Raw genomic sequence first — 26,754 nt, forward strand, 5'->3', positions numbered from 1 at the left:
TCTCTCTCTCTCTCTCTCTCTCTCTCTCTCTCTCTCTCTCTCTCTCTCTCTCTCTCTCTCTCTCTCTCTCTCTCTCTCTCTCTCTCTCTCTCTCTCTCTCTTTCTCACATTCTCTCTCCACATCTCACTCCCTCACTCCCACACTTTCCTCATAAGTTGAAGAGAACGCTTAACTATCAATATTCGTGTCCAGTGAAAGGACTGCGTGAATGCAGTGGGACGTTTATGCATTTTCCTTTACAAGACAGCTCCGGTGGAGCGCAGGGGAGTGGGTGTAAATTGGTGCTGAAATGTCGGGGCGAACAGGTAATATGACATGAAGAAGTAGCGATTTTTTAAAAAAATCTGCCCCTGGACTTTGGTTCAGCGCTCCGTTATGACACGACCACCATGTGAAATTTCGGTTAGCTGAAAACACTTGAATTGTCAACTTATAAAAATATTTCCATATTCAATAAGATATGTTGTTCAGCCGCGGCTGGGAGAGGGGAGATTGAGATTGTGACTGATTCTCTGAAGTGGGCAGCACGGTCTCTGAACGCGGAAAGCTTTTGCCGTTTTATATCACTCACCGTACAGAATCCCCTTTGCTCTCTTGTCTACCGAGCGACCCCGCCTATTGCCATAGACAAATCGGTTCGCGGACCTTCCGTCAAATCAACTTCGCCAATTGTCACAGACGCGGTGTCATGGTCCGACATCAACCAATCTCTTCGAAACTACGTACAACTAATTAGCTCCAATTCGTGTATGCAGATGTCAATCCAACGTGTTATCCAATTGCAGAAAGGGTTTCCCAAAAGTTGTTCCCTCCCACCGACCTTGACTGCTTCTGCCTCCTCAAAGTCCGGTCAATACTGAACAAAGCTCAGAACAACGTCCCATTATATAACATTCATATCCATATGCTTCAGATCGAAGCTGTCAGGGCGCCGAAATAAAGGCGGGCGACAGAAGTTTATCTCCTCTCACCTGGGGAGACGGTAGAAGATTTGCTGGAGGATTCCGGCCGCCTTTTGTCCGGCAACTGAAGTATGGGGAGTAGGATTGAGGAAAAGTATGGGCCAGCCTAATCTTATTGAATGCCGGGGCTGGTTGAAGATGACTGGAGTCTCTCCCTTCTTTCTGTGGTCTGTCTGTTTAAAGAAAAGGAATAAACAGGCCTTTCTTGGGTCTGCATGCTCCCCCGTGGATATAATAATTCGCAATCTATGCCTTCAGTTTGCCTGAGGAAACGTTTCCAAATCTGAAACTGGCACAAGATTTATATCTACCGTTTGTTCGTGATGCAGAATTGTACAATTTATGTTCTGCGTACTGTCTGTCTTTTCGAGCCTGCAATGATGCTGCAAGTGTTTCATTGTACCTGTCCCTCACCGTCCCTGTGCACACGGCAATAAACCCGACTGGACCTGACAACACTCACTGAGATTTGAGCAGTGATGACCCCGGGCAGATGACTCAAGATGATGTCGGCAATCTGAGTGAGTAGGACCAGAGTCCAATATGGGAAATGTGTGGTCACCCTCTTCTACAGAGAGACAGTGTCTCTGAGTGGATTGAGGCACAGTGAGGAGTGAAGAAGATCAAATCTACATTGTATCGATTGCAGGGTATTGTCTGTGAGACCTCGCACAGTTATTTCCAGCTTTATTGAGACAGCACCTGCGATATTTTTTTTCAATGTCATGTTTTCATTGTCTAACAAGTGTCATACAGAACAAATAACGAATCGCTGTAGAAACAGTGTATAGCGGGCCAGGCAGCATTTCTAGACGGAATGAGGTAGTACACACAGTAGAAAGCAAGAGAATGTGGCTGACAGGAAATGCCGAAGCAAACTTGATGGGCCAAACTGCCGAATTCTGCTTCTATATTTTGTGGTCTTATGCTGTTGAATCAGGCCGATGGAGGTTGAGCACAGACAGGAATGTTGTTGCTGTGGAAGCGATGAATGCACAAAATAATTTAAATTCAACACATTAATTTACAGCAGGAAATATTTTTATTCCCTGACCGGGAATCGAACCCGGGCCGCGGCGGTGAAAGCGCCGAATCCTAACCACTAGAACACCAGGGAAGCTGATGATGCGCTGCATCACAGCAATATTCGCTATCAAATCAAAAAATACGAAACAAAATCAATGGATAAATAATAATAATGAATGAATGTGATAAATATTGTCTCGAATCTACTGCTCAGCACTTTGCATATCTCTTGTTCACCCAGTGCTTCCGGTTAAGCAACACTCTGGACTATGAATCGGTGGGAAACACTCGTTCTCCAGTGTCTTTATAAAAATGGTAACATTCATATTCTCTTATGAGCCCTGGTTCGTTTTTGTTTCTGTCTGTCGCCTCGAAACAATTCAGTAGTCGGCCCTCCGATTCCCGCGACATTTTTGCCGATGCATCTGGAGTCTTGTTCCTCACCCTCCGCCTGGGTGGAAGTAGGAGAAAGAAAACCAGACGTTCAGAATGCCCGAAATATGGTCTGGGGGTGGAATGGTAGGCTTTCCTGATCGTGCTCTAACAGTGTTCAAGTGTGCGGGAGCCGCTGGTACTGAGGATGACGTGCTGATGACAAATGAGCCTAGATTTCATCAAATAAGCCTAATGGAAATCCCCGCAATGATTTGAAAGTCCTCAGGGTAGGCAGTTCCTTGTTTACTGGTCGCAACACTCAGTACATGGTATGCTTGCTTAACATCTGCTCTGGCGGTATGTGAAGTGCCGTCCGGATCAATGAGGAGAACCTCTCGGTGAGCAGCACCGACAGAACTCAATCATTGGGTGTTGTGATTGGGGGAACAAGGGTGCGGCAAGACCGCTATGTACGGAGAGCTTGAAGAGTTTATCATGAAGCGATACCGCACTGACCTACCACTCCCCCCCCCCCCCCCTCGCACCACAATACCTTCTTATCTTCTTCGAACGGTGGATCGAGAAGCCTTCCGGCTGTTCCACCGAACTGAGGCATGTCTGCATGAAACAGAGAGATCGGCAGCCCCTCATTTCCCTCCGAAACTGCAATGTTGCGCTTACGTTATGTATCTTGTTTTCAAGTCATTGGCCTTTGGCTAAGAAGATGCCGGGCAGGGGACCTTCGCTGACCGATGAAAGGTGCAGCACCTGCATTCCCGAGAGTCAAGTCCATCTGGTCCTTCAACTGCTCGTTAAACTGCTGAGTAATTTAGACAGATCAACAGTACGTTTCTTAAAGGGAAATTAGGGGTTTCACATTGCAGCGACAGTGTTTCAGCAGAAATACATCCAGACATTTTGCGAGCTGTTGGCAATGCGTCGCGTGAGTCGCCAGTGCCATCGTGGATCTTTGGATTTATAAACAAATCTAAAAATTCCTAAATCCTTGTCAGGTTTCCGTGTGAGAGGATGCTCGGGAAGGATCGGACGCTTGGCTTTCACAATGAGGAAGTCAATTGGATTCGCCATTTGGTACGTTGGGGAAGCTAGAGTGTGGTAATGGATGGTTGTCTCTCCGACTGGGGACCTGTGACGAGAGGAGTGCCGCAGGGATCGTTGTTGCGTCCGTTGTTGTTTTTCATCTTTATCAATGATCTGGATAATGATGTTGTTAACTGGAACAGCAAATTTGCCGATGACAACAACATTACGGGTGTAGCTGACAACTAGGAAGAGTACCGGAGCATGAAACGGGATCTGGACCAGCTGGAAAAAATGTGTTCAAAATTGTCAACTCAGATTTAAACGCAGACAAGAGTCAGATGTTGCATTTGAGAGGGCCAGCCAGGGTTGGTCTGACCCAACAAGAAATAAGGCACTGAGGAGTACGATAGAAGAAAAGAATCTGGGAATGCAGATCCATAATTCAATGTAAGTTGCGGCGCAGTTAGACAGGGTCGTAAGAACAGCTTTTCGCACGTTAGCCTTCATAGAGCAAAGTACTGAGTACAGGAGTTCGGGTGTTACGCTGCTGTGGTTTAAGGTTTTATTGGGGCCCAATTTAAAATATTGTGTGTGGTTGTGCTCAGCTATCTGCAGGAAAGATGCAAATAAGACTGAAAGAATGCAGAAAAAGAATTACACAGCTATTGCCGGGACTGAATGTTTTTAATTAAAAGGAAAGATTAAATAGATCAGCATTTTATTACCGATCGGGTAGAAGACTGAGAGGAGATTTGACAGAGGTAGACAACATTATAAGGCGTATGGAGAGTGTAAATGCAAGCGGGTTTTCTCCACTGATGTTGAGTGAGAATACAACTGGAGATATTGGGTGAAGGGTGAAATGTGGAATACTTAAGGGAAACATGAGGGGAAACTTCTTCACCCAGTGGGTGGTCAGAGAATAGACAGTGCTGACAACACAAGTGCTAATTGAGATTCCGATTTCAACGTTTAAGAGATGATTGGAGAAGTACACGGGTAAGAGGGATATGGCAGTATGCCACTGTCCGGGTGAGGTCGATGGGAGTAGGCAGTTTAAATATTTCCTCACTGACTGGACGAACTGAAGACCCTGCTTCTGTGCAGTGGTTCCCTATGGATGTCTGACTGTATATCTGGGTTAGAGCTTTAATGTCCCACAGCACCGACCGATCTGGAAAGTCGTTGATACTGTTTTATCCCTCTCTCCTTGCACACACGAAAGCATGGAGACTGAGTTAATGGATGGTTACAGCATAAGAAGATGGAAGCTTTTGAAATTGGTTATTCTGTATTCTCCAATTGCCTGCGATGCTTTTGAAGGAAGCCGAGCGTGAGCCCACATATTTGCTCCGCTCTCGCTGCGTTTTCAGTTTGTGTAGTTTGGTATGTTACATTTATTATTGATTTCAGAGGGAGACACGGATTCCTCACCGGCCATGTGGATTCAGGGTTAAATCGATCGAAATATGAGCGTATCTACACTCGATACGATAAAACCACGATTCAGAGGTGCAGTCAATAGCTCAGCCATTTGCTTACGTCATCAGCCTTAATTCCATTAATTATCCGGGTGCCGCTGTGTGGTCAGATTAAAAAGATTAATTACTCAGCCCTATTTCTCGGAGCACTGTAACTGCAGACTCGCAATAGAGTTGTAAAGTGTACCGAAGTTTCGACTCTCCATGCGGAACACGGCTGCCATTTGTCTTCCAGTCAGAATTCACTCTGTCTACGACATCATCTGCCTTCTGTCAAGAAGCCAATTCTGAATCAACGCAGCCAGGATTCCTTCGATCCCAGGCCTCCTGACTTTCTGAATGAGTCCACTATGTGGAACTGACTAAACGCCAGACCATAATTAATACACCTACATCGACTGTCCTGGCTCTTCCGTTAGTTTTTTTTTCACTTTTTCAATTAAATCAATCTGGCTCATTAATGACAACATGCCATGCTTTCTCTCCGTAGCCAGACTACGTTTCTCCAAATACTCAGTAATTCCCTCTTTAATAATCGTCTCCAGTAGTTTACCCACTACTGATAATTTCAAGAAGAATCCTTGTTATTTTTCATCAACAAATGAATAACATTTTTCACGCTCCAATCCTCAATCCGAAAACACAAATATCCTGTCCAAAAGCTCAACAATATCTGAGTTCGCTTTCCAAAATTGGCTGGACTGTAACTTTTCCGGCAACGGGGAATCATCTTCAATAATGTTTTCCCAAGTTTCCAGCGCATCCTCTTTCTCAGCGTCGGCATACGGAGCATATCTGCCTTACTACGTCCTGTGCACTTTGATCAATGCATTCAGTAAGGATCTTCACTGCTTCCTTGGTCTCCAGACACAAGTTTTCCTCTTTTACCTCTGATTTGCTCACACTCTCCCCAGTGTCCTCCTGCTCTTCACAGTGCAACTCGTTAAGGACTTCAAAATCCCCCTATCACTCCTTTAAGTCCATTGTTATATTCCTTGCTGTCTACATTGTGACTCGCTATAGCCTTACCTGATCCTTTCTTTCTGTTCTGTAATCATCGTTCTTTCTTCCTCTTGACGTATTGTTCCAACTTTCTTGTCTCCCAGGGTTACTTTACACTGTCATCCTTTCCCTGCGTCACTGAGACAAGCCTATACTGAACCCCGTGTAACTGCTCCCTAAGCAATCCCCACATACCTGCTGCGCAATACCCCGAGTGCATCATTTCCCGATGTACCTTCCTAAGCTCCCGCCAGGCAGCACCATAATTCGCAGACCCCCAATTAAACACACTCCATACTCTCTGGTCCTATCCCTGGGCAAGGTAAATGGAGGAGAGTTCTGTCCTGTCGTTCTGAAATGCTGACCCTCGGAGAGATCTGTCAGCTGTCCCATTTCCTTTTCTAATATTAGATCCGGTACGGACTGCACGCTAGTGCGCTTGTCAACATATAGTGACATGAATCCTTCTTGGACACTACCAAGAAATTATGCCATAATTAAAACTTTTACGCTGGGGAGATGCCAAAGAACATTATGAATGTTTCAGTTACTCATGTAAGTAACCTGGAAAATGTCCAAGTCCCGCTTCACGATCGGTTCCTCACTGTTCCCGTTGCAGTTACTTTGATAGAGGGCTGCTGTACAGAATACTCCAAACGTTTCTGTGTTCGTCTCACATTTTATTAACAAACGAACGCTCCACATTGTCCTCCCTTTCTGCAGTTGCGATACTATCTCTGGTTAGCCATTGCACTCCCTTTACATTATGTTACAGGACCCTGTCCATTTTGAAACATCTAAAACGCGGAAAGCCCAGAAACCATCCCTGCCCCTGTAACAGTCGAGTGTCTGTGATAGCTTAGAACATACTTCAAACAGTGTAATATTCACACCATCAGCAATGAGCGCTTGTATTGCTACCAACCTGTACTTATGATGTGGGCATCCTTCCGTCAATTCTGCAATGTCCCAGCGTCCAGGCACATGATTGTTTGAGTTTATGTCATATTTGCCACACCTGTTCATTGTAAAACGGCTTTATTTGAAAACTCCGCTGAATTGTCATAAGACACGGGCATTATCTACAAAGATGGCCATTTAATGTAAACACATACTTCATTCCATTCCTCAGCTCTTCTCTGAATTTCCTCTGTGTCAGTGTATAGATACAAGTATTGGTGCACATGCTGAGTGTTTGCAACATGAACCTAAATTTTTGTAGGATGTATACCGGGGAACTCAAATATCTGTCGTAAAAATAGTTTTGTGCTTGCCATTTCAGGGAATGGGCTACATAGGGCATCCACAATAATATGAAATTAGCTGAAATAGAAAAGAGCAAAATCATCGATTTTCTGCGTTTTTCCACCTCGGCATCTTTCTGATTGTCGCTGCTGTGCCGAAGCCTTCTGCGGATTCTATTTGCCACAACGATATACCTTACGGTTAACCCGTTAAACACCAGGATTAATCCGATTGGTAGAAATGGTGTTAAAATACTGTCCAGTAATTGGTATCCTCTCCACACGGGTGAAGTAGCGTATTCAGATGTGGTGGTGCACCGCCACGGCATGTTGTCAATGATAACGTAAGGTTCAAGGGCAAAGTAATACGGGACACATCTCCCGCAACTCACTATAAGCACGGTCACGATAACCACCGTTGCTGTTCTCTCGGTGCAGTACCGCTCCCGCAGCTTTTGGCAACATATTGCGATGAAGCGATCGAAGGTAAAACTGACCGTAAACCAGACAGAGCAGTCCGTCGTTACAGTCCGAAATACAAGTGTCAGAGCGCATACAGGAGTGATGAGCAGGGATCTGGAATAAATGTGGATATTGTTGGTCTGTTCCACTAAAGCAACAACGATAACCACCATCAGATCCGCTGTTGTCATTCCAACCAGGTAGCGGGTGATGCATTTGGAGAGTCCGCATTTCCCCCGAGAAAGGATCACAATCGCCGTTAAGTTAACTGCAAGAAATTTGGAAAGAAAATAGAAATATGGTCAGTTCCCTGAATGCCCCCATTTTACCGATGCTATGCAGGCTATGGTCTGTTTGGAAGTGGAAAGTGGGAAATCCAGTGTGTGCGGTCTCGGTCGTTGCACTCCGGCTGGAGGACAATGACGGATGTGAGTGTCAGTGGATTGGCGACCTTCCCACAGTTCAGAGCGAGGCATCCGAGTTCCACGACTCACGGACCGGTGAGCAGTCGATCGCTCCTGTAAACAACACCATTTCCATTATTAGAGGTGAAAGAACAGACGGGATTATTTGTAGCGGTGTCAAAGTGGCATCGTAGAGATATGAAGCACGAGTTCTCATCTACTGACTTACAGAAGCACAGACTTACGTGTCGTAAATAGACTGGACCGTCACTTACATAAGCTGCCACGTTGTTATAATGTCGGAGTGTCTGCACTGATAGAGACTAGGAATTAGAAAAGCAGAGACCAACATCACTTCAGAAAGCCTAGTGAGGAGAAATTATGAAACAATCTCTACATCAGCACGAACATAATTGGTAAAAGAAAAATCACTACGATCAAATTATGAAACAACGACAATATCGACACCAGCTCAATTTGAGAAAAGAAGAAAACACTGCGATCGAAATATGAAAAATGAAAATAGAACTATTAGATGCCTAAATCCTCCATGCTGAAAACACGTTTTAGCCGATGGTAGCATCTGTGCTTAGTAACAGTGCGGATACCGCAGCAGATTAACGACGGCACCATACATACAGTGACCAGCTCCGGCATCTTACCGGGGACACCAACCGCTACAAGGGTGGGATAGAAAATGGCCGCGATGTAGTAAATAGCTGGATATCCCATATTCCGTCAGCAGCAGCTGTTCAGTTGTACGGAACGGTTCAGCTGCTCAGATGGACTGGTGATCGGTTTAGCAGACTTTTATTGAGGAGAGAGCAACTCTACTGAGGCAATTAGCGTGGTTATCACGTCAGGGACATTAGTAACAACCAAATGCTCAAACGTTTAGCCATTTGTACTCACTTAATCCCCGTGTCGTGAATTTGACACTTCATGGGATTTTGCAATGTAAATCATTTAAAACAAAATATGATGTGCTTTTTTTCCCCATGTTATTTTCTATGATATCTGGCTTCAGCTATTTAAATGAACAGATATATTTTGTCATTTTTGCTTTCAAATCAGGCATTCAGCTTGAATTCGAATTATTTGGAATATTTGACGGAGCACATTCGCTTCTGAAATTGTGAGAAGGAGTTTGTTCTGACTGGTGAAATGGAGAACACTTCTTTATTAAAGGGAAACATTCGTTCATTCTTTTCTTTCGTTCGTTACAGTCATTCCGGGCGGATTGAGTGATGAAATCACAGTGACAGCTGACATGTGTTACAATAAATTACACTGCACATATTCCACCAAACATTTTAAAAGATCCACGTCGATATTCCAGAGACCTGTGATCAAAAAGGGAGCGTGTATTCGGTATATTAGCGAGGGCTGTGGACAGTTTGAAGAACAATATTTTCCAGCGCACACACGGGCCGTTTAACAGGAACTTGACCTCTCCCAGTGAAGGAGTTGACGCCCCATATCCGTGACGTGCATTGCAGTCTGTTTAACTTTAAAGATATTCTCAGACCTGCCACAATTCTACCACTATTTCTCCATCCATTCTCTGTTTGAACAAATGTAGTAAGCAGAATTTATGATCGATCAGCAGGTTCTCAGGCTGTTGTGTCATTTGCCACGAAGTTGTATTTTTTTCCTCGTGATTTTCTGTCCGGTATATTGCCTTGCGAGCGTCACTATCAGTATGTGCAGAACAGCGGATGTGTTCAAGCTCACCTGTCAATCACACTTCCTTCTGCTCCTGTTGTGCACCGCTCCGTGCCGATTGTGGTTCTCGTACCGATGAGCGGGCCTCGGCTTATTGGAGAGAGTCTCACCACTCTGTTTCCATTGTGGAACTCGTACTAATGTGCGGCCCTCGGTTGACTCGGGAAAGTATCACCTCTGCCTTCAAATTCATCCTTCCAACATGAATCACTCCGTAACATTCCGGGTTGAACTCCATCTGTAACTTCTCAGCGCTGCTCTGCGTCCTGTCACTATCCTGTTGTTAACTCTGACTACCTTCTATACTATCCCTAATTCCACCAAACTCCACATCATTGCAAATACAATAAACCACCCTTACACTTATTTATTCACATCATTTTAAAGCACAAATATCCTGGGGTCTCAGAACAGATCTCAGAGGACACCACTGACACCAGCATCCGGGGAGAAAACGCTCCATCCACAACTATCCTCTGCCTTCCGGGGCGTCAGTCCTGAATCCACAAGCCAACTTTCCCCGGATACCAAATCATCTGAAAGGTCCTGCCATGGTTAACCGTAAGTATAACCGTCACATCCTCATAAATTGAACCAGGATCGTGAGACATGATCTGCCCCTCACAAAGCCATACTGACTCGCCCAAATTAGGTAATGATTCTCCAAATTCTCGTAAATCCTGTTTCTAAGAAAGTTCTCTGATAATTTGCCCATCACTGAGTTAGGAATCACCGCTTCACGCAGTCACTCAGGTTTTCTCCCGACCACGCAAGAAGACGTATTTAACCTACTGTATTTTTTTTCAAGTGTTCTAGTACATCATCTCTCTTAACCTCGGTATGTTGTCGCACATCGGCCTGTTTAACGCCCTCCTCACAAGTATCCCTCTCATTGGTGAATTCTGAACTAAAGTCTTCATTCAGGACCTTCCTTTCTTCCCGCGACTCAGGTGCTTGGTTCATGTTCTATCCCCGACCGGTCCTACACTCATTCCAGTCATCTTTTTCTTCACATATATCTAGTGTTATGAATGTACCACAGCTTTGAGGGGCCGAACGGTGCGGGGTAGCCTCCTCCTTTGTGAGAATCGCAGGATCACTATTCATTTGGGTCAGGAGACCGAGGAAATGAGAGAGGGAGAAGTGCGGAATGTCTCGTTCCCCGGCGTTGTAAAGCTACGGGAAACGGCCATTGTCTCTTGAAGACGAACTTGTGTATTGCAATACTGTGCTACGTGGAAGTCCTCAGGCAAAGTGGGCTGGTTGAGGGAGGGATTGCCTCACCCCAACCTGATTGACATCTGAGACCCTGTGAGTCAGGATCTCAGGGGAACAGCCCCGCAGACGCACCAGAAGAAACGCTAGCGATCCCGTACTAGCGGAAGCCATTGGGAGGAGTCCACGAGCGTTCGGTTCCATTTGCCGGGAACCGGTGGCCTTTACCACGGAAAAACGGATTTTGGCTAACAACGGGGAAACCAACTCCCAAAAGACTCGAAGGATTGACATCATAAAAGGACTGGGCAAGTTTAACCCTTCTCTCTCTCAATCCCCAAAACGCTGCATCTTGAACGAACTAACAGTGACTTTTATATTTTCATCGGACAATACATTATCCCCTAGACAACGATAGAGCTATTTCTTATTGATTATTATTATACCCGCGCTTTTAGATTCAGTATTGACGACGTATATTATCTGTATGTTTGCATTGATCTTATTTTTGTGCCCCTTTATCAATAAATACTGTTAAAAATAGTACCATCAGACTTTTACGGACCTCTCTATCTTTGCTGGTAAGTGACCCAGTTACGGGGTTCGTAACATTAGAATGGCTTGGGGTTTTCATGAAAGCCACTGCAGACCTTCTGTAGACATTTCCAGTGATCCTAATTCCATTCTTCAGTTTGTCCCCGGCTACATTTTAAATCTACAGTCATGTCTGATCCTTGTTTTCTAATCCTGAGGTCAGCTTCCTGAAGCTTCTTTCTTCCTCTCGACCAGATGTTTCGGATCTCTTGTCAACCATGGTCCCTTCACCCTACCGTCCTTTCCCTGTCTAAATGGGGCAAACCTCTCCAGAACCACGTGTATGTGCAGACTAAAATATATTCACATTTCCGATGTGCATTTTCCAAGACATATCCGTTCCTGATCTATGATTTGATGTTCCAGCCTAATATCTTCATAATTCCACTTACACAGTTAATTACCTCGGGAAATGGCACAGAGCTGTGGGACGAGAGCGGGCAGAGTGATTAACTTGAACCCTGACAAGGGGCAGTGGGCAGAGGAGTGTGGCAATGTGATGGATACGGGGAATGACACGAGGTTGTGGGGACACAGCGGGGCATTGAGATTACTTGGTGACTGACGCGGGCTTGTGTAATTAATGTATGTAACCCTTTTTCGAAAGGAGGGTGCTGGACCCCTTATGATTTCCATACAGACACAACCGATCGACAGGCGGCGCAATAGACACAGCTCTACGCACCGTCCTGACACATCTGGAGAAGAAGAATGCTAATGTGAGAATGCTATTCTTGGACTACAGTTCAGTATTCAACAACATAATTCCCCCCAGGCCCGACAGGAAGCTCAGAGATCTCGACCTTGACCTCTCAGATCGCCAGCAGGTTGTAGGAATGGGCTCCCTCACCTCCACCCCTCTGACTTTCAACACAGGAGCAGCTCAGGGCCATGTACAGAGTCCCCTCCCTTACTCCCTGCATACCCATGATTGTATCGACACCTACAGCTCCAATCTGTTAATTACAGTTGCCGACGATAGTATATTGATTGGACTAATCTCAAAAAATAACGAAGTGGCCTGCAGGGAAGAAGTTATCTCTCTGACACAGTGACGTCAAGTAAACAACCTCTCCCTCAATGTCGCAAAAACAAAAGGGTCTGGCTGTTGATTACAGGAGCAATGGAGACGGGCTAACCCCTATTGACATCAATGGATCTGGGGTTGAGAGGGTAAACAGCTTTAAGTTCCTCGGCATCCACATCACCGAGGACCTCACGTGGCCTGTACATACTGGCTGTGTGGTGAAAAATGCACAACAGCTCACTTAGAGATTATAAGCTGTCTTAGGCCCCTTTTCTTAGAAAGGATGGGTTAACACTTGAGTGAGATTAACAGGTTTATGAAAATGATTCCAGGATTGAATACCTTGTCATATAAAGAGATTTTGATGGGTATTACAATTTAAACCTATCGAGTGTCCCCGATGGGCTGGATGTGGAGCGGCTGTGTCCTATGGGTGGGAGAGTCTCGGACCAGAGAAGACATTTTCTGAAAAGCATGTCGTCCATTTGCAACGTTGATGAGTTTAGCCAGAGTGTGGTGAATCTGTGGAATTTGTTGCCACAGGCAGACTGGAGGCCAAGACTTTGTGCTTATTGAAGACAGATGTTGATAGATTCTTGACTTGTCTGGACATGAAGGGATAGAGGGAGAAAGCCGGAGATTGGGTCTAGGAGGAAAGTTGGATCAGCCATGATGAAATGACGGAATAAACTCGATAACATAACTCTGCTCCCACGTCTTTTGGTTTTAAGTTTAATATCCGTCTGTCAGTTGCATTGTATCTGGCTGATCTGGTTCATACATTGCTAACTCTATTACAACGTTCATAATTTTGCACTGCACTGACCCTGTCTAAAGTTCATGTCTTTTTCTTTAAAATATAGATCTACTATTTATTTAATTAATTCTTCTACCTTTAATGATGAAGGAGTGGGCGACTCTCTATACAAGGTTTGTCAACCTATAATAATTATTACTATATTTTCCTTGTTTCTCAGCTCGAGCTGGTATAACGAGGTAGAGCCATCGCGAAACACACTCATTTCTCAGTTTGCCAGGAAATAGTGTGCTCAAGTTGCTGGGATGTCTTCAATGGGCGGACAAGAGTGGTTCACTTGATCTTCCACAGTGACCATTTCTTCATGTTTCTGGATTGTGCTCTCATTGGAGTTTAGTGGTCTGTATTTTGTTTTACTTTTACACATGCCGGCATGCAGTGCTCAATTCTCGTTTAGTTAAGAGAAACATATCCTGAGGAGGTTTTTTTAATTAACACCCCTTTCCATCTACTAGTTTCGGGGATGAAGTACCTCCTTGTTATCCTTCCTCCCCTGCCCACTACACTTCTTACTCTGACTTATCACCTCCTTTTCAAAAAAGCCGATAATTCAAGAGCTTCGGGGACAGAAGTGAGTATAAATGCCATTACTAATGAGAAGCTGGAACGCCTAGATGTAGATAAGAATCCTGGACCAGATTAGGTACACCGCAGTGTTCAGAAAGAGGTAGTTGAAGAGTTTGTGGAGTTTGTGAAGGCATTAGAGTCATGGAACATTACAACGCAGGGAATGCCATCCGGCCATTCTAGTCTGTGCCAAGCCATTAATCTGCCTAATTCCAGCGTCATCTAGCGGGACCATAGTCATCCATTCCCTCCCATCCGTATACCCATTCAAACTTCTCTGAAATGTTGAATATCGACTCTGCCACTTGCTCTGGCAGCACATTTCACCTTCCCACCGCTGAGTGAAGACCTTCCACCACGTGCTTCTCTTAAAGAATGAGTAATGATCTTTCAAGAGTGTCTCGATTTTGGAATGTTTCTGCTGAACTAGGAAGTTGCAAATGTCACCCCACTCTTTAAGAAGGAAGGGAGGCAGAAGAAAGGAAATTTTAGAACAGTTATTCTGACCAAATTCAGCATGGTTTTATTCAGGGTATATATTGCCTGACAAATCTCTTAGAATTGTTTGACAAAATAACAAGCAGAATAGAAAAAGGAGAGGCAGTGGATGTTTTTCTCCTGGATTTTCAGATGGTTTTAACGACTTGCAGCAACATGAGGCTGCCAAACAAGATCACATCTCATGGTATTACAGGAAGGATACGGGCACGTATCGAAGATTGGGGTTTACCGGCATGAGAGAAACTGTTAGCACAATGAGTGCCTATTCTGTTTGCTACCGGTAACCAATCGCGTTCCTCTGGAGTCGGTAATGAGATTGCTTCTGTTCATGTTAAAATCGACGATTTGGATGACAGAGTTGATGGCTTGGTGACCGACTTTGTAGTTGCTACGAAGGTAGGTGCCGGATAGGCAGCTTAGAGCAAAGTGGGTGTCTGTAGAAGGACTCAGACCGGTTTGAAGAACACACAATGAAGTGGCAGATGAAATACAGTGTGGGGACTGCGGTCTGCAGTCAGGGACTCAGGTTCACTCAGCGTAATGTTGCAACACACTCCGACACGATGCTGGTTTCATTTTGTTACAGACAAATGTGCCAGTTTGCTACTACAAGTAAACTACATTTCCACATTGCCGGATAAGTGTTCTGACACCTCTCGCTATCTGTAAAAACTGTGACGAGATCCTGAGGAGAATTCACTGTGCAATGTGCCTTTAAAAAGAGAGAGTTGGTGTACGCCGATTCAAAGAGAGAGAGAGTCAGCACCGAACAGCCCGTGAGTCGCATTGGCTACGGAAGGGCGGAGCTATATAATTGACAGTTGGCATTCAGTATGTTTGGGATATATACAAGATCAGCTGGCTTTTCAGATAGACGCACAGACACTCGGAAGACACGAACAGAAATACGGAAGAAGTAGAAATCGGATGAGCTTTCAGTGCCAACGAAAGGATGGGTTTTGCTCGAAAAGGGGTGACTGGTGGAAGGTCATAAGGATGTTTAACCCTTGCCTGGGTTGATAGCTTCACCGTTGTGTGTCACAGTCGGTAACTTTAACAAAACTTCGGAGGACAACGGAAAGATCGACGGCATCGGCTTACTTGGAAAATAAATGACTTCTCTCTCTGTATTTCCTCAGTTCTATTCATCTTAATATCAGGAACTGAACTGACGTCATTCCTATACCATTGTAAGACTGTATCATTTACCACCTAAGCTTGAAGAAGTTTGGGGTTTTATATTTACACATTTAAATATCCATAAACTTTGCTAACCTGTTTGATCTATCTAGTTTTATATTACTAAGTTACGTAGATACTAATAAATTGTGTTTTGAATGTAGCAGATTTCAGAGAGACTTTGATCGGTTGCAGAAGTGGGCTAAGAAGTGTCAGATGGAGTTCAACCCGGAGAGGTGTGAGGTGGCACACTTTGGAAGGACAACCTCCAAGGCAGAGTACAAAATAAATATCAGGAAAATTAGTAGTGTAGGGGAACAGAGGGATCTGGAGTACCGTGTCCAGTTCTGGTTGCCTCACTATAGGAAGGATGTGGAAGCGTTGGAAAGGGTACAGAGGATATTTGCCAGGTTGCTGCCTGGTTTAGAGAGTATGCGCTATTATCATAGATTAAGGGAGTTAGTGTTTTACACTTTGGAGAGAAGGAGGATGAGTGGAGACGTAATAGAACTATACAAGATATTAAGAGGAATAAATAGAGTGGACAGCCAATGTCTTTTCCCCAGGGCACAGTTGCACAATTAAACAGGACATGGCTTTAAGATAAGGGACGAGAAGATATTAGAGGAAGGTTTTTAGCCCAGAGAGAGGTTAGTACGTGGAATGCACTGCCTGAGTCAGTGGTGAAGGCAGATACACTAGTCAAATTTAAGAGACAACTGGAAAGGTATATGAAGGAATTTCAGTTGGGAGGCAGGGTTTATGGGTCGGCACAACATTGTGGGCCGAATGGATTGTACTGTGATGTACTATTCTATGTTCTATGTTCTAGTACCAGACTCCAGTGTGTTCAATTTCTGATGATTCTTTTAGCACGTTACGGGGTACGTAAATAATTGGGGGCTTGTCCGGTATACGTCAATTTATTAGGGAGTCATTCTAAATTTGTTGGGGGCTTAATTGAGTGATTATTGGTTGATCCTATAGGGGTATATTCATTCTGATTCTTTTTTTTTGAGTGGAAATACTGCAGCAATGGAGAGTGAGGTTGGTCGGCTTCGATGGGATCATCTCATGAAGCATTAAATGATGTTAAGAGGGATGTGCTGTTGGGAATTACTCATAACTTAAAGCTTAAGGTGACCACTAGAATGATGAAGTCGATAACACGGGCGTTAATAGCGGAGCCTTTTATATCCAAGTGAACGTTTGAAGAGGATGTGTGGGGAATGTTGCTGAAAGTAAAGAGTAAACTGAGGTCGAGGTTCAGTTTCGGTTAAAAATTTAAATAGGGAGAATGAGAAAGTGGCTGAGACCCCTTCAGGGTATACTAAGTCAGCAGATGAGTATCTTTTAACCCATGAGGTTATGTTTTGTCCTGAATGAAAGCCTCCAAGAGAGTAGCTGGGATAATCAGGGTGAACTTGAATTTGAAATTGGGATTAGTAATGAAAACGTAGAAGTGGAAGCTGGTCCGATTGCCTGTGTTCTGGTTGTCGAAGCACATGCGAAATCACAGGGTACTGAACCTCGAGTTGAAACTCAGTTAAGGTCTGAGGTGCCTGACTCGGTTGAAAAGGAATGCAGTCCTTTTTGTGTCAGATAGTCTTGGTTCAGTGAATAATGGGTTAAACTTGGTCCAGCGGAAATTGAGGAATCTCAATCACTTGAGTTAGACAGTGTTTTAAAATTTGGCGATGAGATGAAAACTGGTGAGGTGAATGTTATTGAAAATATTGAGAAGGGTGCTGTCTCTGGACTTTTGAATAAAGTACCTGTGAAGTCTGCTTTGGTTTCAATATCATTGACCTTGCTGACAGAAGTAGCTCTCACAGATGCTGAGACAGTACACGTTGAATTGCTTAACTATATTTTGGAATTTAAAGATATTTAAAAAAACTTGGTGATGTTGTTCAGGTTTGCGAAATGGAGTGACAGGGTTCGGAGACTTCTCAAAACAAAGGGTAGTGTTGCTTGGAGCAAGGGAGTACATCTGCAGGTGTTCTTATGGAAACATATAGAACTGAAGGTCTTGGATATAGAATTAATGACTTGCTTGGAACAAAGGACTTCTTTGAAAGTTCAGCGAATGGGCTTAGTTTAGAAAACATGAGTGAGGAGTTAGCACTTGTGCAGGACAACGTTCAGGCCGTCCTTGAAAGCCCTTTTGGAGCTGATCACGTGATGGTTCATTGTTCTGTGGTGAAGTGTAAAAGATAAAATGTGTGATCAAACACCATTTTGAAGATACCAGGATTTGGTTTTTCAGGAATTTGGTTTTGTAAAAAAGTATGTGAAAGGTAAAGACAACAACATGGCGGATTGATTGTGTGGATGTTAAGGTTAAGAATGAAATCGAAGCTAACATTTTTACACGCTTCCGTAGTCTGCTACATGTTAATCAGATATGTATTGTTTTATATTCTGTGATCTACAGTTAGACAAAAATTTTGCTCCTTCAACCAAGTTTTTTCCCAACAGGAGAGAGTTGTGACGAGATCCTCTACATTATTCAATACGGAAAGTAGCTTGAAAAAGAGAGAGAGAGAGAGTGGGCTACACTGATTCAGAGAGAGCCAGCACCGAACAGCTCGTGAGTCTCCATGTTTACGGAGGGGCGGAGCTATATAAAGGGCAACTGACTTTTATCATCTTTGGGATATGTACAAGGTCAACTGGCTTTCCAGGAAAACACACGGATACACAGAAGACACGGACAGAACTACAGAAGGAATAGACACCAGGTGAGCTTTCAGTGCCTACGAAAAGGTAGATTTTTCTCGCAGTGTGGAAACTGGGAGACTGGTGGAATGAAATCGGTGTGTTTAACCCTTGACTGGGTTGATAGCTTTACCGCGTGAAGACGATACCCTTTTGTGTGGTCACAGTCGGTGACATTAACAGGACTTCGGAGGACAACGGAAAGATCGACGGCATCGGCTTACTTGGGAAACAAATCACCTCTCTCTCTCTCTCCTCAGTTCTACTTAACTTAATGTCAAAAGCTAAACTGACGTCATGCCATCTTAAGACTGTATCATTTACCTCCTAAGTTTGAAGAAGATTGAGGTTTCATATTTACACACTTAAACGTATAAACTCTGCAAACCTGTCTGATGTATCTGATTTTATACCATTACATTACGTAGATACTAATGAATAGTGTTTTGTTTGTAGCAATACCAGACTCCAGGTGTATTCTATTTCTGCTGGTTATTTTAACCCGTTACGGGGTACGTAACAAAACCGTTCCAACCACTACATCACACCGCATTTCTGTAAACCCCTTCGACCCCTACAGCACTCGGCATCTCCGCCAAACCTCCATCATCCGCCCTGGTGCATTCAGACGACAGCAGACCCGAGAAAGATACAGTCGTGTCAGATTGCATGGCTCATTAAACACTGTTGGCCAGTAGAAACTACAGACTGATCAAGGACAGGAAAGCAGTCAAACCAGTTTTCTCTGTTTCCCCCCATTTTCTGGACTATGAACTGATTCTTGCACTGGAATAATTTAATCAGAGGAACTGAATGTGGACACAGGGAGCTTCAGGTAATGATCTGCTAAACCTGAGACCATTCTCAAACAAGTCGCCATTTGTTACGTGAAGGGTGCGGACTCTGAACTGATTCTTGACCCAGAGACAATCTAATCAGAGCAATAAACCCGAGACAATGCTCAGAGGAGCAGCTACTTGTTATGTAAAATGCCAGACATTTCAAAGAAGCAATCTGGAGTCTCGGTAGACTCTGTCCGGGTTGCCTCATTTAACTGGTTCGGCCCAGTCAGGGTGTAAAGATACGAATACACAAGGCTGGGGTGGGCAGAGCCACGTACAATATGTTGGTTGTAGCTCTCAACAATGATCAGTAACCATGTGACCCAGGTAGGTCAGGTGACCTTGAGCCAATGGTGGGGAGATCCAATGTTTCAATTGATGAGGAACAATATAAGATCCCAGAGCTTCAGATATGCCGGGGTGATAACTCTCCAGCGGCCAGAGACCAACCATTGTCGAAAAGTAGGATCACACGGACACGTGGAGATCGGGAACATGAGGATGGAAGATGATAAGAGGCATTGATCGTGTGGATATTCAGAGACTTTTTCCCAGGGCTGAAATGGTTTCCACAAGACGACAAAGGCTGAAGGTTCTGGGGAGCCGGTACAGAGGAGATGTCAGAGGTAAGATGTTTTTTTTTTAACTCAGAGAGTGGTGAGGGCTTGGAACAGACTGCCGGCAACAGTGGTGGCGGATACGATAGGGTTTTCGTAAGAGACCATTGGATAGGTACATGGAGCTTAGATAAATAGAGGGATATAGGTAAGCCTAGTCATTTCTAAGGTAGGGACATGTTCGGCACAACTTTGTGAGCCGTAGGCCCTGTATTGTGCTGTAGATTCCCTATGTTTTCTATGTTTCTATGGAATGTCTTACCAGCGTAGACTCTTTTCCCGGGTAATACCTTTTCCCTTCATTGACTGTTCATGGAGTGACAGGGTTTCCAGTAGGTGCGCAAAGGAGATAGTGTGTAAATCTACGTGGTTTTAGTATAAATAATAAAATATACGTTGGTAAATACAGATTATCTGTATCTCATTGTTCATTGTTACAAGGCATGAATCTTATCACAGTGGCGTCCATCATTAACATTGCCCACTAACAGGACGTGCCCTCTACACAATGTTCCCATCGGGAAGGAGATACAGAAGCCTGAAAGCTCAGGCTCAGCGATTCAGGGACAGCTTTTTTCCCCACTGCCACCTGCATCTCAGTTTTGTTTTCTCTATATTTATTTATCCTGTATTTCATTGTAATGCTACCGTAAAGTTAACAATTTCATGCCGTATGTCTGTGATATTAAATCTTGTTCTGATTCTTTAAATGTACGTTTGAAACCTCTGATTCTGATTTAGATGCAGGGGGGATGTGTCAGATCGAACTTACATTAGTTGAAAGACTCTCAGAACCTCGTGTACTGTGCTGTAATATTCTATGTTCCGTGCTTGATCGAGCGTACCGTATCTTGCTGCAGTTAAGTAAGTCGATTAATCATTTAAAGCCATGACGCCTTGCTTTTCCATACTACTCTCAATGCGTCCGATAATATAGTGCAGGAGAATTAAGAAAAAACAATAGGCCATAAATGTCAGTACCGACCGCTGGATCATCTCGATAACTTTGCTTGGAAGGGACTCGCCAAGTATTATGTAATGAGGAATTATCCTCGGTGTTAAATCTACGCTGGTCATGGGGTATGAAGGGAAGTATCTGTACAACCAGGATCATTAGCGATTGTCAGTATGGGCCAGTGCGTAGTAGGTCATGTCTAATCAATCTTATAGATCTTTAACAGGTAGTTACCTGCAATGCTGTTGAAGAAATTTGTCAAGTTTCCGTATGGGAGGATGCTCGGGGAAGATCAGTCGCTTGGTTCTCACAATGAGGAAGTAAACTGGATTCGCCACTGGGTACATTGGGGAAGTTGGAGTGTGGTAATGGATGGTTGTCTCTCTGACTGGGGACCTGTCATGAGTGGAGTGCCCAAGGGATCGTTGCTGTATCCGTTGTTGTTTGTCATGTATGTCAATGATCTGGATAATAATGTCGCTAACTGTATCAGAAAAATTGCCGATGACACCAACATTACGGGTGTAGTTGACAGCGAGGAAGACTACCGGAGCATGAATCGGGATCTGGACCAGCTGGAAAAAAATGGGTTAAAAATGGCAGATCGGATACGGCTGGACCCAGGATTGAGATTTTTGACTGGAGAAAGTCTAACTTTGAGGAAATGAGAAAGCATTTAGAAGGAATGGATTATGACAATTTGTTTTATCGGAAGGATGTAATAGAGAAATGGAGGTCATTTAAAGGTGAAAATTTGAGGGTACAGAATCTTTATGTTCCTGTTAGGTTGAAAAGAAAGGTTATAAGTTTGAGAGAGCAATGGTTTTCAAGGGATTTCGGAAACTTGGTTCGGAAAAAGAGGGAGGTCTACAATAAATATAGGCAGCATGGAGTAAATGAGGTGCTCGAGGAATATAAAGGATGCAAAAAGAATCGTAGAAAAACATTAGGAAAAGCTAAAAGAAGATACGGGATTGCTTTGGCGAGTAAAGTGAAAATAAATCCACAGGGTTTCTACAGTTATATTAATAGCAAAAGGATAGTGAAGGTTAAAATTGGTCCTTTGGAGAATCAGAGTGGAAAACTATGTGTGTAACCGAAAGAGATGGTGGAAATTTTGAACTATTCATTTTCTTCGATATTCACTGAAGAGAAGGATATTGAATTGTGTAAGGGAAGGAAAACAAGTCGGGAAGTTATGGAATCTATTACGATTAAAGAGAAGCTCAGGAATTTAAGGAATATAAAAGTGGATAAATCACTGGATCCTGACAGGATTTTCCCTAGTACCTTGAGGGAGTTTAGTGTAGAAATAGCAGGGACTCTGACGGAAATATTTCAAATGTCATTAGAACCGGCGATGGTGCCGGAGAATCGACGTATTGCTCAGGTGGTTCCATTGTTTAAAAAGGGGTCTAAGAGTAAACCTAGCAATTATAGGACTGTCAGTTTGACGTCAGTGATGGGTAAATTAGTGGAAATTATTCTTTGAAATGGTATATATAATTATCTGGATAGACAGGGTTTGATTTAGGAGTAGTCAGGAATGATTTGTGCGTGGAAGGTCATGTTTGACAAAACTTATTGAATTTTTTGAAGAGGTTACGAGGAAAGTTGGCAAGGGTAAAGCAGTGGATGTTGTCTATATGGACTTCAGTAAGGCCTTTGACAAGGCTTCGCACGGAATGTTAGTTAGGAAGGTATAATCGTTAAGTATTACCATTGAACTAATAAAATAGATTCAACAGTGGCTAGATGGGAGATGCCAGAGAGTAGTGGTGGATAACTGTTTGTCAGGTTGGAGGCCGGTGACTAGTGCTGTGTCTCATGGATCTGTATTGGATCCAATGTTGTCTGTCATATACATTAATGATCTGGATGACGGGGTGGTAAATTGGATTAGTAAGTAAGCAGATAATACTAAGGTAGGTGGCGTTGTGGATAATAAAGTAGGTTTTCAAAGCTTGTAGAGAGATTTAGGCCAGTTAGAAGAGTGGGCTGAAAGATGGCAGATGGAGTTTCGTGATGATAAGTGTGAGGTGCTAAATTTTGGTAGGAATAATCCAAATAGGACATACATGGTAAATGTTAGGGCATTGAAGAATGCAGTAGAACTGAGTGATCTAGGAATAATGGTACATAGTTCCCTGGAGGTGGGATCTCATGTGGATAGGGTGGCGAAGAAAGCTTTTGGTATGCTAGCCTTTAGAAATCAGAGCACTAAGTATAGGAGTTGGGAAGTAATGTTAAAATTGTGCAAGGCATTGGTAAGGCCGAATATGGAGTATTGTGTACACTTCTGGTCACCGAATTATAGGAAAGATGTCAACAAAATAGAGAGAGTACAGAGAAGATTTACTAGAATGTTACCGGGTTTCGGCACCTAAGTTACAGGGAAAGGTTGAACAAGTTAGGGCTTTATTCTTTGGAGCGTAGAAGATTGAGGGGGGACTTGAGAGAGGTATTGAAAATTACGAGGGGGAAAGATAGAGTTGATGTGGATATGCTTTTTCCGTTGAGGGTAGGGGAGATTCGAACAAGAGGACATGATTTGAGAGATGGGGGCAAAGGTTTAGGGGTAACACGAGAGGGAACGTCTTTACTCAGAGAGTTGTAGCTGTGTGGAATGAGCTTCCAGTAGAAGTGGTAGAGGCAGTTTCGGTATTGTAATTCAAAGTAAAATTGGATAGGCATATGGACAGGAAAGGAATGGAGGGTTATGGGCTGAGTGCAGGTCGGTGGGACTTGGTGAGAGTAAGCGTTTGCCACAGACTAGAAGGACCGAGAGGGCCTGTTTGCGTGATGTAATATTTATATGGTTATATGGTTATACAATAAAACCACGATTCAGAGGTAAATTGACAATAGGATAAATTGGTGTGTACTTGACTTGGGAATTTGGAATTGGCATTTTGGAATGCTGGTTCTTTTAATGAGCAGCAAAAGCTGCTGCTGAACACTTTGAAACGCTTCTATTAAATTGTGGGGTTCCATTGGAAACCACGTTTTGAAGACATTGGAGCATCTGTCCTGTAATATGTAAATTACAGGTCAATTTAGACAACGTGGCGGTGTAATCAATACCTCAGCGATTTGCTTACGTCTTCAGCCCTAATTCCAAAAATTACCCAGCTGCCGCTGGGTTGTCAGATTGAATCGATTATTTCCCTCTATAGCTACAGAGTACAAATATAGTTATAAATTGTTACCACAATTTCGACCCTGCTTGCGGAACACGGGTGCCCGCTGTCTTCCAGCCAGAATTCACTCTATCTACTACATCATCCAATTCGGAATCAACGCATCCAGGTTTCTCTCGATCCCATGCCTCCTGATTTCCTGAGTGATTCTACTATTGGGAACGGATCAAACGCTTATCAAAAATAATACATACACATCGACTGTTCTGTTTCATCTGTTTGTTTTTCACTTTTACAAATAATTCAATCTGTTTCATAAAGGGCAATATGCCCCTCAAAAAGCCATGTTGACTCTCCGTAGATGAACTACGTTTCTCCAAAGGCCCATAAATTCCCTCCACAATAATCTTCTCCAATATTTGACGCACTACTGACATTAAATTCACTGGTCTCTAATTTGAAAGAGTGTACCTATTATCTTTCGTCAACAGAGAATTTACATTTGCCATCCCCCAATCTTCTAGTTCTACTTCCATGGCCAGCGAAGACACAAGTATCTTGTCTAAAAGTGCAGAAGTATTTCGCTTGCCTTCCAAAAATACCTGCACGGTATACCGGAATCATCTATCATCATGTTTTCCAAGTCTCCCGCGCATCTTTTTTCTGAGCATCGGCATGTTCGACCATATCTGCCTTGCTACGCTCTGTTCAAACTCATCAATGCATCCAGTGAGGAGCGTCACCGCCTGCTTGACTCCAGGCACAAGTTTTCCTCCGATCTGGCCACACTCACTCCAGTCTCCTCCTGTTCTTAACAGTGCAACTCGCCAAGGGTTCTCAAGTTCCCTTCTAACTCTTCTAAGCTAGCCCGCCTGTCTTCATACAGTGACATGAATCCTTCCTGGACACAACTGAGAAATTATGCCATACCTAAACATTTCACCCTGGGGAGGTGCCAAAGAATATTGTGTAAGTTTCAGCTGCCGGTGTCAATAACTTGGCACACGTCAAAGATCCGCTTGCTGATCGGTTCCTCACTGTTCCTGTTGCGTGGTTGTTTTTGTTAATCTGGTGAAAGGCTGCATAGTATACTCCAGATGGGGTGTTCAATCACCTCATGTATCACTATTTGTCTCACAGTCTACTAACAAATGAACGCTGCAAGTTGTTCTTCCTTTCTGCAGCTGCGATACTATCCCTGGTTTCCCATCCTTGAATTTACACTCTGTGACAAGACCCTGTCCAATTTGAAACATCTAAAACCCGGAAAGTCCTGCAGCCATTCCTGCCGTTGTGGCAGTCGAGTGTCTGTGATAGTTTGGAACATACTTCAACCAAAGTGACAATCACACCAGCAGCATTGAACGTTTGTATTTCTACCTACCTGATCTGTATGAAGCAAGCAATCTTCCGCCAATTCTGCAATTTCCGAATGACCAGGCATATGATTGTTTGAATTTATGACATATTTGCCAAACCTGCAAAACGGCTTTATTTCAAAACTCCGCCACTTTCCATTAGACACGGGCGTTATCTACACAGATGGCCATTTAATGTAAACACATACTTCATTCCATTCCACAGCTCTTCTCTGAATTTCCTCTGTGTCAGTGTATAGATACAAGTATTGGTACACATGCTGAGTACTTGCAACATGTACCCAAATTGCTGTAGGATGTATACCGGGGAACTCAAATATCTGTCCTCGAAAAAATAGTTTTGCACTTGCCAATTCAGGGAATGCACTACACTGGGCATCCAAAATAATATGAAATTAGCTGATATAGAAAACAACAAAATCATCGATTTTCTGCGCTTTTCCAACTCGGCATCTTTCTGATTGTCGCTGCTGTACCGAAGCTTTCTGCCGATTCTATTTGCCACAACGATATACCTTACGGTTAACCCGTTAAATACAAGGATTAATCCGATAGGTAGCAATGGTGTTAAGATAATGTGTAGTAATTGGTATCCTCTCCACACGGGTGAAGTAGTGTATTCATATGTGCCGGTGCACCGCCACGGCGTGTTGTCAATGATGACGTAAGGTTCAACGGCAAAGTAAACCGGGGCACATCTCCCGCAGCTCACTATAACCACGGTCACGATAACCACTGTTGCTGTTCTCTCGGTGCAGTATCGCTCCCGCAGCTTTCGGCAGCATATGGCAATGAAGCGATCGAAGGTGAAACTGATCGTAAACCAAACAGAACAGTCCGTCGTTACAGTCCGAAATACAAGTGTCAGAGCGCATACAGGAGTGAGGAGCAGGGTTCTGGAATAAATGTGGATATTGTTGGTCTGTTCTATTAAAGCAAACACGATAACCACCATCAGATCCGCTGTTGCCATTGCAACCAGGTAACGGGTGATGCATTTAGAAAGTCCGCATTTTCCTCGAGATAGGATCACAATCGCCGTTAAATTAACTGCGAGAAATTTGGGAACAAAACAGAAATACGGTCAGCTCCCTGAATGACCCCATTCTACCGAAGCTAGGCAGGGGAGGGTCTGTTTGGAAGTGGAAAGAGTCCACAGTGTGTGTTCTCCGTCGCTGCACTCCGGCTGGGGGACAATGACGGATGTGAGTGACAGTGGACTGGCGACCTTCTCACAGTTTAGAGCGAGGCATCCGAGTTCCACGACTCACGGACCGGTGAGCAGTCGATCGCTCCTGTAAGCAACATCATTTCCATTATTAGAGGTGAAATAGCTGAAGGGATTGTTTGTAGCCGTGACAAAGTGGAGTCAATGAGATATAAAGCATGAGTTCTCATTTACTGACTTACAGAAGAACAGACCTACGTGTTGAAAATAGACTGTTCCGTCTTTTAAATAAGCTGCCAAAGTTGT

At 43.8% G+C, this 26,754-nt stretch overlaps 1 non-coding gene across 1 annotated transcript; it reads right to left on the bottom strand.

The window, feature by feature from the left end:
• Nucleotides 1–2,008: 2,008 nt before the first annotated feature.
• Nucleotides 2,009–2,080, bottom strand: trnae-uuc (transfer RNA glutamic acid (anticodon UUC)). Its single transcript has one exon. It is a non-coding gene; the product is annotated as a tRNA-Glu (tRNA).
• Nucleotides 2,081–26,754: the final 24,674 nt, after the last annotated feature.

The sequence above is a fragment of the Hypanus sabinus genome, unplaced genomic scaffold (genome assembly GCF_030144855.1).
Source record: "Hypanus sabinus isolate sHypSab1 unplaced genomic scaffold, sHypSab1.hap1 scaffold_301, whole genome shotgun sequence".
Lineage (NCBI taxonomy): Eukaryota > Metazoa > Chordata > Chondrichthyes > Myliobatiformes > Dasyatidae > Hypanus > Hypanus sabinus.